We start from the raw sequence: 14,758 nt of genomic DNA on the forward strand, positions 1-14,758 counted from the left end.
CTTCTCCCCCACATGATTATGAGGGTACAATGGACATATCATATGGACGTATCAAACACACCAGCACATCAGGCACAGAGCAAGGCTGGGGGTGGCCCGTGTTTGTCTGCCACTGTGGCCCCCTGGCCCCGCCCCTGCATCTGATGTCAGATGTGGGGGCGTGGTCTCCATCCCAAACAGAGCCACGCTGCCCCATTTGGGAGGGAGATCGGCCCCGCTGCGTTGGCACAGCGGGGCCGATCTCCTAAAATTTTGTCTCTTGGATAGAAGCAGTAGCATAAGCTCAGACACAGTTTAAAGACTCTCCCTTTAAGGCAGAGAGAGTCGCACCAACCTGTGCAGCACAGGCCAATTTCATTTCCCAATGGGGCTGCACAGCCCCGTTTGAGAGTGAAATAATGCCTCCCCTGCATCTGACGTCAGGTGTGGGGGAGGTGTCAGGGCCACGAGTCGCTGCTTCTGATTGGTGGTGGCCCAGGTTTTTTGAAACCATTTGCCCAGTAGTAGCTCTGCCCCTGCAGCACATAGATACTCCCTACCCAAGAGGCCTACTGAACATACTCCCTCTCTACTTGAGATGACTTGACTAGTAAGTCAGAGGTTGCCAGTTTGAATCCCCGCTGGTAAACAGCTATATCGGGCAGCAGCAATAAAGGAAAAGGCTGAAAGGCATCATCTCATACTGCATGGGAGATGGCAATGGTAAACCCCTCGTGTAATCTACCAAAGACAACCACGGGGCTGTGTGGTCGTCAGGCGTGAACACCGACTTGACGGCACACTTTAATTTACTTTACTTGAGATAAGCTGGATAAGATGGCAAGAAGAAAGAAGAACTCTTTATAGGTTTTGAAAGAGTTTGACAAACAGGACTGTGAGGTGTAACCAGATTTGAAATGGAAATCACTTGTTTTGCAGTCAAATGCTTGACCTCTACATTATATTTCTTCAGACATGGCTGCACCTACACACTTCTCTGGGAAATGGCCTGAAGTGTAGTGCCTATAAAAGTCTTTCCTCTCTCTCTTTAGACAAATGCTTAAGGTTTCTAGGACCACAAGTTTTCCTGTCAGGAACAGCGGCAGAAAGCTAAACTGCCTTCTCATGTTTCTCTCTCATTGGGTTAATTTGTCAAACGGAAAGAGAGCCTGGCTCAACTGCTTCTTTAAAAGCCTTACTAAAGAAAAATCCCTGAGGGATCACCCACATTTGAACCAGGAAACCACTTGATCTGTTGTTAAATACTCTACCCACCCTCTTTGGACAATTCCTCTTGATTTCTAGAACCCACAAATACTTCTGACAGGAATATTAGTGAAGACTGCTATATTATTAGCTGCCTTCAGAGGATTCTCTCTCACTGGGACAATCTGCCAAAAGGAAAGAAAGCCTTGACTGAGTGACTTCTTAAAAGATTTATAAATAAGAACTCATTAGGGATGCACCTAGATTTGAGCCATAGATGGACCATTTAATCTGCAGTCAACTTATCTGCCACTGAGTTATACTTCCTCATAAACCTCTGTTGGCTTTTCCATCTCTGCAGGGAAAAGGCCAACGTCTTGTTAGTGTCTCTTCCCTAACTATGGATAAATGCTGCTGTTTTCTGGGGCCACAAGTAGTGCTGAGAGGAATATTGGCAAAGGCAGGTATTATAAGGTGCCTTCAACGGTCTCACTCACTGATATACCTTATCAGAAGAAAAGGAAGTCTGGCTAAGCTGCTTCTTGAAAAGCAATAAAGAGCTACTAACAAAAGAGCTACAGTTGGACAGTATGGCCTATGAAACAGAAATGAAGCAGGAGAACGATGTATTAATTTCTGCCAGTCCAATGATCTCTTCATTGATAACACATTCTTCAAACAACCAAAGCGGCACCTATACACATGGACATCACCAGATGGAGTATACATAAATCAAATGGATTACATTATTGGTGTAAGGAGGCAGAAGCACTCAGATAACAGTAAAGATGTGGTCGGGGGCCAATTGTGGAACAGATCACAAACTGCTCATGTGCAAGTTCCAAGTCAAGCTAAAGCAGAAAAACAAAGCTATCCAGCTTCCATTACATGATCTTGAGAATGTACCCACCTTTTCAAGGAGAACATCAGGAACCGCTTTGAAGTTCTGAACCACATTGATAGGGAACCAGAGGAAATGTGGAATGAAATCAAAGAGGTTGTTAAGGACGAATGTGAAAAGAGACTGCCAAAGACCAAGAAACAGAAGAAAGCAAAATGGATGTCAGAACAGATGGTGGAAATTGCCAAGAAGAAGAAAGAAGCCAAAGTCAAGAAAGATAAAGACATCAGGAAGGAACTTAATAGGGAATTTCAGAAAGCTGATAGAAGAGACAAGGAGCAGTACTACAATGATATCTGTAAAGACCTTGAGGATGGAAATAGACACAGAAAAACAAGGCAAGTTTTCCAAAAGATCTAACTCAGAAGGAGGTTTCAACCTTGAATTGGTATCTTAAAGGATGCCAAAGGAGAGATAGTAACTGATTCAGAGAAAATCAAATAGAAATGGAAGGAGTATACTGAAAATATGTACAGCAGACACGTCAACATCCAAAATACTCTAGAAGATATTCCCTACTTGCAAGAACCTCTAGTATGAGAAGATGAAGTTAGATCAACAGTCTGGTCATTACCAAGTCGGAAGGCTACAGGAACTGATGGGATAGCTGCAGAAATATGGCAGGCAACAGAAGAAGAATCAGTCAAGGCTCTAACCAAGTTATGCCAGCAAATTTGGACAACACAGTGGCTAACAGATTGGAAGAGGTCAGTCTACATACCCATACCAAAGAAAGGAGACTGAACAGAATGCTCAAACCATCACACAATATCCTTAATTTCACATGCTAGCAAAATAACGCTCTAGATAATCCAATGCAGATTAGAGCCCTACGTGGAAAGGAAAATGCCAAACATTCAAACTGGTTTCAGAAAAAGCTGAGGAACAAGAGACATCATTGGTGATACATGCTGGATAATTGAAAGCCACATAATACCAAAAAGAAGTCAATATGTGCTTTATTGACTACAGCAAAGCCTTAGATTGTGTTGACCATGTCAAGTTATGGAATATCCTTAGGAAAATGGGCATCCCAGAACATCTCATTGTTCTCATGAGAAACCTATACACAGGACAGGAAGCCACAGTCCAGATGGAACATGGTGAAACAGACTGGTTCCAGATTGGCAAAGGAGTAAGGCTTTCTCCTTACTTTCTACTTTCTCCTTACTTATTCAATTTATATGCTGAATATATACTGAGAGAAGATGGATTGGAAGAAGATGAGCATGGTTTTAAAGTTGGAGGAAGAAACATCAATAATATGTGCTACGCTGAAGACACCACTCTGAAAGCTGAGAATGTGGATGATCTGAAAGCTCTAGTAATGAAAGTCAAGAAACACAGTGAAAAAATGGGACTACGACTAAATGTAGGAAGACTAAACTAATGACAACAGATATAGTAACCAGCCTCAGAACTGATAATGAAGATGCTGAAGTAGTGGATAGCCTCTGCCTTTTAGGATTGACCATCAACAGTAAAGGATCCACCCAGTCATAAAATACGCCACAAACTAGCACTTTGTAGGGTTGCAATGAAGGCCTTGGAAAGGATATTTAGATGCCATGACATGTCTATACCTACAAAGATTAGATTAATTTGGACAATGGTTTTTCCCGTGACACTCTATGGATGTTAAAGCTGGACTTTGAAGAAGCAAGATAGAACAAGTATTGATGCTTTTGAACTTTGGTGCTGAATAAGACTTTTGAGGATACCATGGACCGCCAGAAAATCAAACAAATGGATCATAGAACAAATCACTCTAGAATTTTCACTCGAGGCACAAATGACCAGGCTCAAACTATCAAACTTTGGACACATTATGTGAAGATCCAGCTCCCTCAAGAAGTCCATGATGTTGGGAAAAGTTGAAGTAAAGAGAAGAAGAGGACGACCAGCAGCAAGGACTCGATGGACTCGATTACGACAGCAATGAATGCAGCACTGAGAGACCTTGAAGCCCAGGTTGAAGACAGATCATCCTGGGGAGACTCTATCTATGTGGTCACTAAGAGTCGACACCGACTGGATAGCACTTATTCAGTAATTCAAAACAAAGGCAAATTGAGTGGGCACCCAGATTTGAACTGAGGAGCAACTGACGTAGTAAAATCTCTACCACAGAGCAGTGTTCCTGCTAATTTTTTTCATCTGTGCATGGAATGACTTTTGTTCTGGGCAGAAATCTCAAGGCAGTGTGTGCACACATACATTCAGAATGGGGCCTCCCCGATTCAACCTGAGCAGGATCTAAAATTAGCTGAGCAGACATCAAAAAACAGAGGGAGCACTGCCACAGAGCTATGCTTGCTGCTCTGCAGCTGCTATGTCCCATCACACAAGCCTTGCCAGGAGTATTCCCAGATGGTGATTTTACTTTGCTTAACCACAGAAGGGCAAGTGTGCGTTAACATATTGTCCAGCTTTAAGTTGAAGTCCCTGAGAGCTATTGGGGAGCAGTCCATACACAATTCAGGTTTTTCATTGCTCTTTGGAGCTTAGCCCAATTAATGTCCAGGGTAAAAAAAAATTCAACTTTTTGCGTTGGGTTTTTAGGCAAATTCAAAATATCCATAACTCGTAGTACTCCCCAGAGGCATCTGGTGGGCCACTGTGTGAAACAGGATGCTGGACTAGATAGGTCTGATCCAGCAGGGCTGTTCTTTTGTTCTTACTTCACCCCTCTTAATCCTGTGGTAAAGCCTGCTGTCTGGGAAAGCTCCAGGCTGCATTTTTAAACAGACACTCTGAGGGGACACTCAGATTTTTTAACTGGATACTACCTGAAATATTTTACCACTGAACTTTACCACCCATGCAATGGCTTGACTGCTTTTTGCAAGGCGTACAAAAGATGAATTCCTGAAGGGCGCCCAAATTTTAACCGAGCATTACTTTATCTGCAGTCAAATGATCTGCCCTTTCAGCGCCCCTCATTCTGCACCTCTCTGAGCAAAGGCGGCAAATGTTGCCAATAGAAGACTCTCCTGCTTCTCTTTGGACAAATGCTCCAGTTTTCTTGGACCACAAGTACTTCAGACAGAAAAACTGGTTGTTACAAACTCTCTTTTACTGAAATAATAATAAATAATAAATAAGTGGGCTAGTCTGCATTTAAAAAGATTCACTCATTAAGAACTGGGTCACCCAGGTTTGAACAGGGAAACCCTTGATCTGCCTCTTGGGTATTATCCATCAGTCAAAGCTCTACCACTGAACTAGGGCCATCCTGCTATGCATCTCTCTGGGGGAAAGTCATCAGTCTCTTGCCACAGAAGACTCTCCTGCCTTTCCTTGAACAAATGCTCTGGATTTTTCCTAGTACAAGTACTCTAGACAGGAATACTGGCAAAGGCAACTGTACTATGCTGCCTGCAAAAGTGTCCCTCCTTGAGATATACTGTTGAACGGAAAATAAGATTGATTTTTTTTTAAAGGCTTACTAAAGAAGAATCCCTGAGAGGGTCATCTAGATTTGAACAAAGTAGCCATTTGACAACGTGTTCTTCTAAGGGGCCGTTCAAGCAGCTTGTCGTTGTGGTTGTTGTAAGGTCTCAAGGGTTTACATATAAAGGTGATTTGTTGCTGTTCCAGCTAGCTGAACTACTTGTACAAAGTGTTCAATAGTCCATTCATAAAGGGAGTCTCACTGCCACCAACACAGCAGCCATTTGTACTGCAGACAATCTGTGACAGTCAGAAAGCTATGCAGAGTGGCTGAGGCTGAGCATGGTTCCTTCTCCTGTCCTTTGTAACTTGCCTCTGGTTTCAAAATTTCTTGCCTTAATTTTCAACAGTTATTCCTCTTGTTTGGCCCTAGAGCTGGACTAGTCAATCAAAATCATAGTGAAGACATTTGGAAGAAGTGCTTGGAAAATTCCAGAAAAAATACTTAATTTTTGTTGGAGGCTGTATGTTTAAAACTGGTCACACCATATATCTCAATGAAAGTAATGTTAAACCTTACTGCAAAAACCCTTGCTTCCTGTCTGACAAATGGATGAAATTCTCCAACCCAAACTCCCACTCTCATCCCCAATCCTTTAAACTCTGCTATAACAGTACAATTAAAATGGCACAATCCAGTCAAAGTTAAGCATTTTTTTAGTTCCTTTAATTTCAATGGGAGACTTAAACAGTTACTTCAATTTCTACCACTGAAAATAACTAAAAGACCTAAACATTTGGTGGGATCATTCATCATGTCAGTTAAGCTGTAGATGTTAGGGTCAAGCCACATATGATTCTAAATATGTCAGTAGAACTGTCCTGCCTCTCATTGTAAAATGGAAATAGCAGCTAATGGGGCCTAATCAACACTGGGACCTCGGAGAAGAGGTATTTAACCCCTTTTCTCTATGCCCCAGTCCTGCTACAAATCTCCACTGCTGCCACCTGCTTTTCGGCCTTAGAAGGCAACTTCTCAGGTAGTGGGGGTTGGGACAGGGGAACCCAGACCATGGCCTATGTGGAATGAAAGTGGGGGGGGGGTCCTACTTGGCACTGTAGTGGTCAGCTAGTCCTATACTGAAGAATGGGATAATGGGCAGCTTACAATGACAACAATGAATGCACCACTGAGAGACCTTAAAGGCCAAGTTGAAGACTGATCATCCTGGAGAAAATCTATCTATGTGGTCGCTAAGAGTCGACATCGACTTGACGGCACTTAATCAAGCAATCAATTAATATGAACAAATGCAGCAGTTACCTGTCCTGAGGCTTGGTTTCAGATGTGGCATCTTTGGGGATGAAAAGAATTCTACTATTATGGCCACAGCATGAAGTTTGTTGCAAATTGCTGCTAAAGCTTTTATCACATAGCAAGTAGTGATATCACCAAGAAGCTTTTCACACGGGGCTTTTGAAACCCTTTAATGCACATCTCCTCCAGAATGGAGGGGGTGCAGTCACATGTTTACCCCGATTTACCCTGAAGTCCCTGCAAGTTATCGGGGAGCAGCAGTTCACACACACTTTGGGTTTTTGTGTAACCCAATTTATATCTGGGGTAAAAAAATCCACTATTTGTGTTGGGTTTGGGGGACAACTTTGAGTTCACAGTAAAGCCTCCCTGTAAAGTCGCAGTAAAACCTGCTGTGTGTAAAAACCCATGGTAAGAAACCATCTGTAAACCAGCCCAAAGTTGGCCTGTTTCCTGTTCTTTTCTTAGTAGCTACTAGTGGCTATTGACCTAATGATAACTTTTCTATTGAAGTAGCTATGAACCATTTCCATTGAAGTAGCTATGAACCATTTCTTGATCTATTAATTTCTGGAGATGCCAAAATTTCAAATAGCCCTAACAAGCAGAAGCTGGTTGTAAAATATAGCTGGGCAGTACAGGGAACTGGGCAAGGCAGCAGACAAATACCCCTTTGCCTCATGACAAAAGGAGTAAGAAATTACATAAAGAGAAGTGATTTGAATACATTCATTCATTCAACATATTTCTCTACTGCCCAAAATTTGCATGTCTGAGCAGTTTACAATTAAAATAATTTAAAAATTAAATCAATTAAACAATTAAAATCATTTAAACATTAAACATTAACTGTTAAATCATTTAAAACCCCACATTAAAATCAAAACTATAAATCTAATTAAAAGCCTGGGTGAATGAACATGTCTTGAGTGCCTTTTTAAAAGTTGCCAGAGATGGGGAGGCTCAACAGGGAGCATATTCCAAAGTCCAGGGGCAGCAACAGAGAAAGCCTGTTACTGAGTAGCCGCCAGATGAGCTGGAGGCCACCACAGATGATCTTAACAGGCGATGGGGCTCATGGTGAAGATGTTCTCTTATATACCCAAGGCCTTAAGCTGTTTCGGGCTTTATAAGTAATAACCAGCACCTTGTATTTTGCCCAGAAATGTATTGGCAGCCAATGCAATTCTTTTAACACAGGAGTAATATGGTTTCTCCTATATGACCCAGAGAGACTAACCTGGCTGCCACATTCTGGACCAACTGCAGTTTCCGGACTATGTACAAAGGGAGTTCCAGACAGAGCACATTGCGGTAATGCAGGCAGTAATCCAGCCTGGAGGTTACCAGCATATGTACCAGTTCATCTCAAGAAACGGATGCAGCTGGTGCATCAGCTGAAGCAGATAAAAGGCACCTCTGGCCACTCCCTCAACCTGGAACACCAGGGAGAGGTTCAGATCCAGAAGCACTCCCAGACTGCTTACCTGTTCCTTCTGGGGAGCGTGACCCCATCCAGAACTGGCAGATCAAAATCATATCCCGCATAATAAGTACTTTAGTCTTATCTGGATTCAGCCTGAGTTTGTTATCTCTCATCCAGCCCATTACTGCCTCCAGGCAGGCATTTAGTGAGGTTATGCCTTTTCCTGATGATGTTGACATGGAGAAATAGATTTGAGTGTCATCAGCATATTGATAACATTCGGCACCAAATCTCCTGATGATCTCTCCCAGCAGTTTCCTGTTTATTTGCGGTTTCATAGCTGTAGAGCCAGTGTGGCATGGAAAATATGAAGGCTGGTCTCTTCTTTATCTAAGCAGCATGCTGGATCCTACTTACCCAGATGAGGCACATGAAAGCAAAGAAGCTTGGCTGGAAGTCAGGATGATCCAAAGAAGAAATGTGGGTTCCTTTCTAGAGATAGAGGCACGTAGCCTTAGAGATCCATTATGGACATCAAATGGATTTTTCCCTGGGGATGGCGGAACCAAGTATATGCATAGAAATATGTACATAAAATATATAAACTGCCCTCTCCACCCTGCAGATGCCCCTGGGTGCATTCTGATGCCCCCGTGAGAACTGCTGGGCCTGCTTCTTGGATCTTGAGGCAAGAGACCAAAGCAACAATACATTCATTTTCTCTTGTTCGTTTTGGAATCATTTAGGCTCCAATTTCATTTACTGCTCTAACTTTTCATAGGAATACCATTTTTGAAAATCCTGACTTCTAAAATGAATTTCCAAAATTGTTCAAGTGCCAGGCTGTGAGTCACTTTTCAGAAACCTGGTCTGTAAAAGCCAGAGTAGTTTTTTCCTACATTTTTAATTCCAGGAACTTAAATTGTTTCTTGGATACTAATTGCTGACAGATCAATACACTAGTGAGAAAGAAGATGTTGAAAAAGAGGTTTAAATATTTAAACATCAGCCACCCTCAGAACTTCTGTGGGCTGTAGAGATGTGGGATTACCAGGCTTCAGATGGAAATGAAAACCAGGAAACCAAATGTTTTGCTGGTCACCTAAAAGGGCCAACAGCTACTGTTTTGTAATTCAACAAGGTAACTTAAATCATTCTAATGGCATGACCAGACAGACACAAGAATCATATTGCATTGGAAAATGTAGAGATATATCTTAAGAGTTGCAGATGGAAAACACATGTATGAGATTTCACATCCTTCTCCATAGGATGATAGATTCTGCAAAAATGAAAATGACATTATATAATATTTATTTATTTATTTTTATTGTTAAATTTAAATACCGCCTTTCATTAAAACAATCCCAAGGTGATTATATAATTATATCCACTTTTGTAATAATTGAAGGAAGGGTTCCAAGGTGTTTTCCTGTCTAGGCACTGATCAGATCAAGACACCAATACCTGCTTTGCTTCAAGAAGGTAGCTGTGTCATGTGCTTTCAGACCATATTGAATCTTATAGCTAATTTGTCTTTTCTGCCATCATATGTGTCTGTTTTTTATGAAAAAGAAAGCTCAATATAATTTCAATGATAGTAGAATTATTACACTGCATAATATGTATAGAAGTTACTTAGCAGGAGGCAGTTAATGCACACATAAACTGCATTAATTTCTTTGGGTTCAGATTAAATTTTTTACTGCTCAGACCTAGCTGGGACAAAGGAAAAAAGAAAGGTATAATATTTGGAAATATGTAGAAGGACTTGAGAAAGCCATTTGCTGCTCTATATTCTCTTCTCTGCCAGGCCAGATGTCTACAATATGTAGTATGAAGCTAAATTGTAGTGAGAAATATAGTGCTATTGAATGAAATCTGACTCCATTATCATGGCTGGATTGCAACATGAAGTGATTCCTTTGAGTAACAGATTATAAAGGTGGCACCATTTTCCTACCTCCAGTGTTCATCGCTGTGGAGCATTTAAAAAATAGTTTTGTATAGGTAAGATGGAAATGTGGAACACTTAAGACTTGCTGAAGGAAATAGTTCAAAAGAATGTTACCTGGTGAAGACATTTGCGACAAAAGCAGAGAAGAAAGCATGTCAGAAAAGTTTCCAGGTTCCCAAAACTTCCAAATCTGCAGTTCCACACAGGGGCGGAGCCACCATTGAGTGAACGGGTTCAAAGAATCCAAGCCGCTGCCCCTCAGGAGCCACTGCTCACATCCTAGACATACCCCCCGCATCTGACATCAGACACAGGGGGCGTGGCTTAGCTCCCAAATGGGGCCGCATTACCTTTAAAAGGTAGGGAGAGCTGCTCTGGCCATGCTGCAAATGCAGTGCTGGCCGATCTAGCTCCCAAACGGGGCTGCACAGCATCAGATGCAGGGGGCGTGGCTAACCGCTTCCTGCATCTGACATCAGACACTGACTTCAGACATTGAGCCCAGGCTGCTACTGGCCTCCCTCCGCGCCTGGTTTCACACAGAAATGAACTGGATTAGTAGCAAATCTGTAAAGAAAGACAACCTGGAAATCTCCTCCAAACCATTCAAATAGTTAATCTCAACCCTGTATCCTATCCTGCTGATACAGGAACATAGGAAGATGCCATATAGTGAGTCAGACCATAGGTCCATCTAGCTCAGTATTGTTTATACAGAGTGGCAGCAGCTTCTCCAAGGTTGCAGGCAGGAATTTCTCTCAGCTCTATCTTGGAGATGCTGCCAGGGAGGGAACTTGGAACTTTTTGCTTTCCCCAGAGTGTCTTCATCCCTAAGGGGAATATCTTACAGTGCTCACACATCAAGTCTCCCATTCAGATGCAAGTAGGGTGGACCCTGCTTAGGTAAGGGGACAGGTCATGCTTGCTGTCACAAGATCAGCTCTCCTCTCCTCAGACAGCACTTGACAGTGAAATACGTTGTATTATGTTTTGGGCACTAGATGTGGGTGGTTGCTTCCCACAACTTTGATGGAAGAGAAATACTTTGGGATACATTGCTTTAAAAGGTCCTTTGTATAATCTACAGGAAACATATATCTAAAGTTTTATTGCATTGATATCTTAGGGGTAATAGGCTTAGACATATGCCAGTATAGTTCGGGATGTTGCTGCGACAGTCAGCAGAGCATATTTTATTTATACATGGCTTCATTGTCCAGTATTTGAGATTTTTGCTTGAAGTTGTGGTAGAAGTAAGTAAAATAACTTCCTTCTGTCTGAGCTTTCTGTCTGAGCACCTTCTGTCTGAGCCTTCTGTCTGAGCACCTTCTGTCTGAGCCTTCTGTCTGAGCACCCACAAATGCCACTATTAAATTATATTGATACAGGAGAGTATCTCCATCACAAGTAGTTGGTCACTCACACATACATCACAGCAAGAATGAACACAGCTGGTTTGTGGAAACAGGGAACGTTTGGAAACCCTCTGTAGTGGGGGTGGGGGTGTTTGCTTCCCAGCTTCATGTCACCATAGAGTTTGCCTGGATTGGTCCAGGCAATATCCAAGTGCTTGTATATGAAGTCACCTTCAGGCACTAGTAAACCATGATTACATATTTATATGGGAGTGAGAATTCATGCCTTGGTACAGTGAGTGACGAGGACCCCCCACCCTGACCCCAGCAAGAGAGCTACACACAAAAGAAGAGGTCTGGGACAGGTCAGAGGGAAAGGAACTGTTCAGCCAGTTACAGGAGGCAATGGCCTCTAGCCTGCTGGATTCATTCCCATAGTCCACTCCAAGCAGGGGAACTTGCAGTCAACCATTCCCTAGTAGTCTTGGTGAAACAATCATATTTACCCAAATCAAAGACATCTCTGAATTTAAGACTATCCCCTATGTCTAACATCAAATAACTTAGAAGAAAGCCTAGTCTTGGACTCATATAAATATGGTATCTTCCCTGATGAAGTGATATGGTGGGAGCACAGTGTAGCTCTTTCCTGTCTTTCCTTCCTTAGAAGATGCAAAGGGGACAGAAAGTCCCAACACAGCTGTAAAGTTAGTTGTTTCTTACCTCAGATGGGGTTAGGGAATCCCTTCTGGAAAAGAAAAAGAGTCTTGCTTGTTTGTCCTGATGCCTGCCTCAATATTTCCTTGAGAGTAATGCTAATGCCCTCTGGGAACTGAAGCCCAGCCACAAAATACCAGGGGTGTGTGAACATCTGGGACACGGTCCAAATAGAAAAATGAACCTATATGATGAGTGTGACTAATATTCTTCAGGAAAAGAATAAATCTTTAGAAATAAAGTTTTCCTATCTATCTCATACAGAAAATGTTTGAGGATGTAAAATCTCAATATAGACTTTTAGCTCTGTATTGATTAGCTTACATGCTTAGGTCCTAAAGGGTTAATTTAATGTAAGAAATAAGACGGGAATAAAATTTAAAGTACTCCCATTGGAAGATAGTACAGATGGTGCCTTGCTGTTACTTGATTTGCTTTTTATTAACACAAAACTTTTGGGATGTTTACTTAATTCTTATTTTCTGGTCAAAGAAATCAGTCATGATGTTTAGCAGTTGTTATCATGCAGAGGTTGAAAAGAGAGTTTACTTTTTGAAGATTTCTGCCTATAAAAACTCTAAAATGTTCAATTCAAAATGTATATACAATGAGCTTCAATCAGCTAGTCTCCTTCACAGCAGTGCAGAATTTTATCTGTATTAGCCAAATGTAACTATGGGAAACAGCTATATCAGGCAGCAGCTATATAGGAAGATGCTGAAAGGCATCATCTCATACTGCATGGGAGAAGGCAATGGTAAACCCCTCCTGTATTCTACCAAAGACAGCCACAGGGCTTTGTGGTCACCAGGAGTTGACACTGACTCAACGGCACACTTTTATTTTATTTTATTTTATTTTACTTTACTTTACTTTACTAGCTAAAGTTGTGATTAAACTGTTAGAAATCATTTTGACTGTTTTGTAATCATTGTAACAGGTTGATATTCTTAATGTGAACTATCCAAAATAATTCTGCTAAAGTATTTGTCTCACCAAAGTGATATAGCGATTATTTCAGTCAGTCACAAGTGCCAGGAGGGGTTTATTGCCCAATGACAGAGATGGTGTTAAAATGAATGCCTAAAGTGGCTCCTTTAATGGGTGGGGGAGGGGGGAGCCACACCCTTTCCAATTCATTTCTTCTTATCAAATTGATTCTCATGCAAAGACCCTGATTCTGAGGTAAAGAGCACTCTCCTATTCTTGGATTGGGAGAAGCATGATGTAAATATTGTGCTTCTTACAGTAGGTGGCACAGAAGGGCTAATATTTTTCATCTCTGGAGCGATGGAAATGTGCCATGTTTCACATCCCTTCTGCATACCGTATTCCCACTTGCTCATCTTGTGCTGAGAACTTTTCTTTTTCATTTTTAATTCCTTGCCAGACTGTTCATTGCAAGGGAAGTTTGCAATGTGTCCTACAGTGATCCCCCTGCTGTGTTAGCCTTCTAAGCCTTCCCCTCTCAGCTTTCCATTTCACTACAAGCTTCCTGCAGCCTGGTTTGTGTCTCCTCAGGCTCTTGCTGCCCACTCATTTTCATTACTGAAATGTGCTGAGTGAGTAGCATCGTCATCACCTCCACTACCAGCTTCTTTGAGCTTCCATGGCCTCCTACAGAGAGAATGTGTTGCATAGCAAGGTTTTCATACACCCTCTCTAGTTTTCAGAATGCAACCAATGTCTGCCAGCAGCCATGCCTGATTTAATATTGGTTCATTTCTAGTGCGACTCATTTACTGTGCTTCTCAAGTTGCCTACTTTAATAATTTACACTATAAAATAATTACTCGCTATAAAATAATAATGAAAGGAAATGAGCTCCTAAAACTTTAAAAGCCGATTTGTAAATTGTGAAGATTCACAAACCTGATTGATGTCATATTTGTGCATCACTTGCTAGGTTCCTTATGCGATAAGCTTGACTAGAAAAGAAATGCTATTTCATTAATCTATCACATTTATAGCCCAACGTTTCCCTCAGGTGTTCAGGCTGGCATATATAAGACATCCTATATTCACCCTTGTACTGTAGCTTAGGTTGAATGGCGTGACTTGCCTGAGGTTACTTAAGGCCTCAGTTTTGGTCCAAAGGGTGTTTTTTTAATTCTCAGACACATTGCTGGTTCTCTCCTACATAAAGCAGTCCTTCACATTGTTCCCTGACATATCTAGCATGATAGTTGATTCCTGATATTTCAGCCCTTCTCCTAATTCCTGGCCCAATATCCATAACCGTGACTAAAATCTGCCTATTAAAAGCATGGGTGAAAGGTTTGTGGGTACAGAAAATAATGCTATTCTGGAAACATACAATGGAATTATGAAGCAAGGATATACCAGCACTTTGAGAGTACAGAGTTTGTTAATATCTAGCTTTCTCAGTCAGAAAGACTTTCATATGGTGGGTAAGTAGAGCTGATGGTGGGAGAGTGTTGTCCAGTATGCAAGGTCATATATCTGTTTAGGGTCCAATGTGGCATTGTTGCTGAACAGGTAGGTT

The 14,758-nt window shown here is 41.7% G+C and overlaps 1 long non-coding RNA gene across 1 annotated transcript in view; it reads left to right on the forward strand.

Moving 5' to 3' along the window:
- The window catches only part of LOC128342611 (uncharacterized), a 51,103-nt gene that overhangs the window by 7,724 nt on the left and 28,621 nt on the right, over positions 1 to 14,758 (forward strand). The window lies entirely within an intron of this gene.

Source organism: Hemicordylus capensis, chromosome 1 (genome assembly GCF_027244095.1).
Source record: "Hemicordylus capensis ecotype Gifberg chromosome 1, rHemCap1.1.pri, whole genome shotgun sequence".
Lineage (NCBI taxonomy): Eukaryota > Metazoa > Chordata > Lepidosauria > Squamata > Cordylidae > Hemicordylus > Hemicordylus capensis.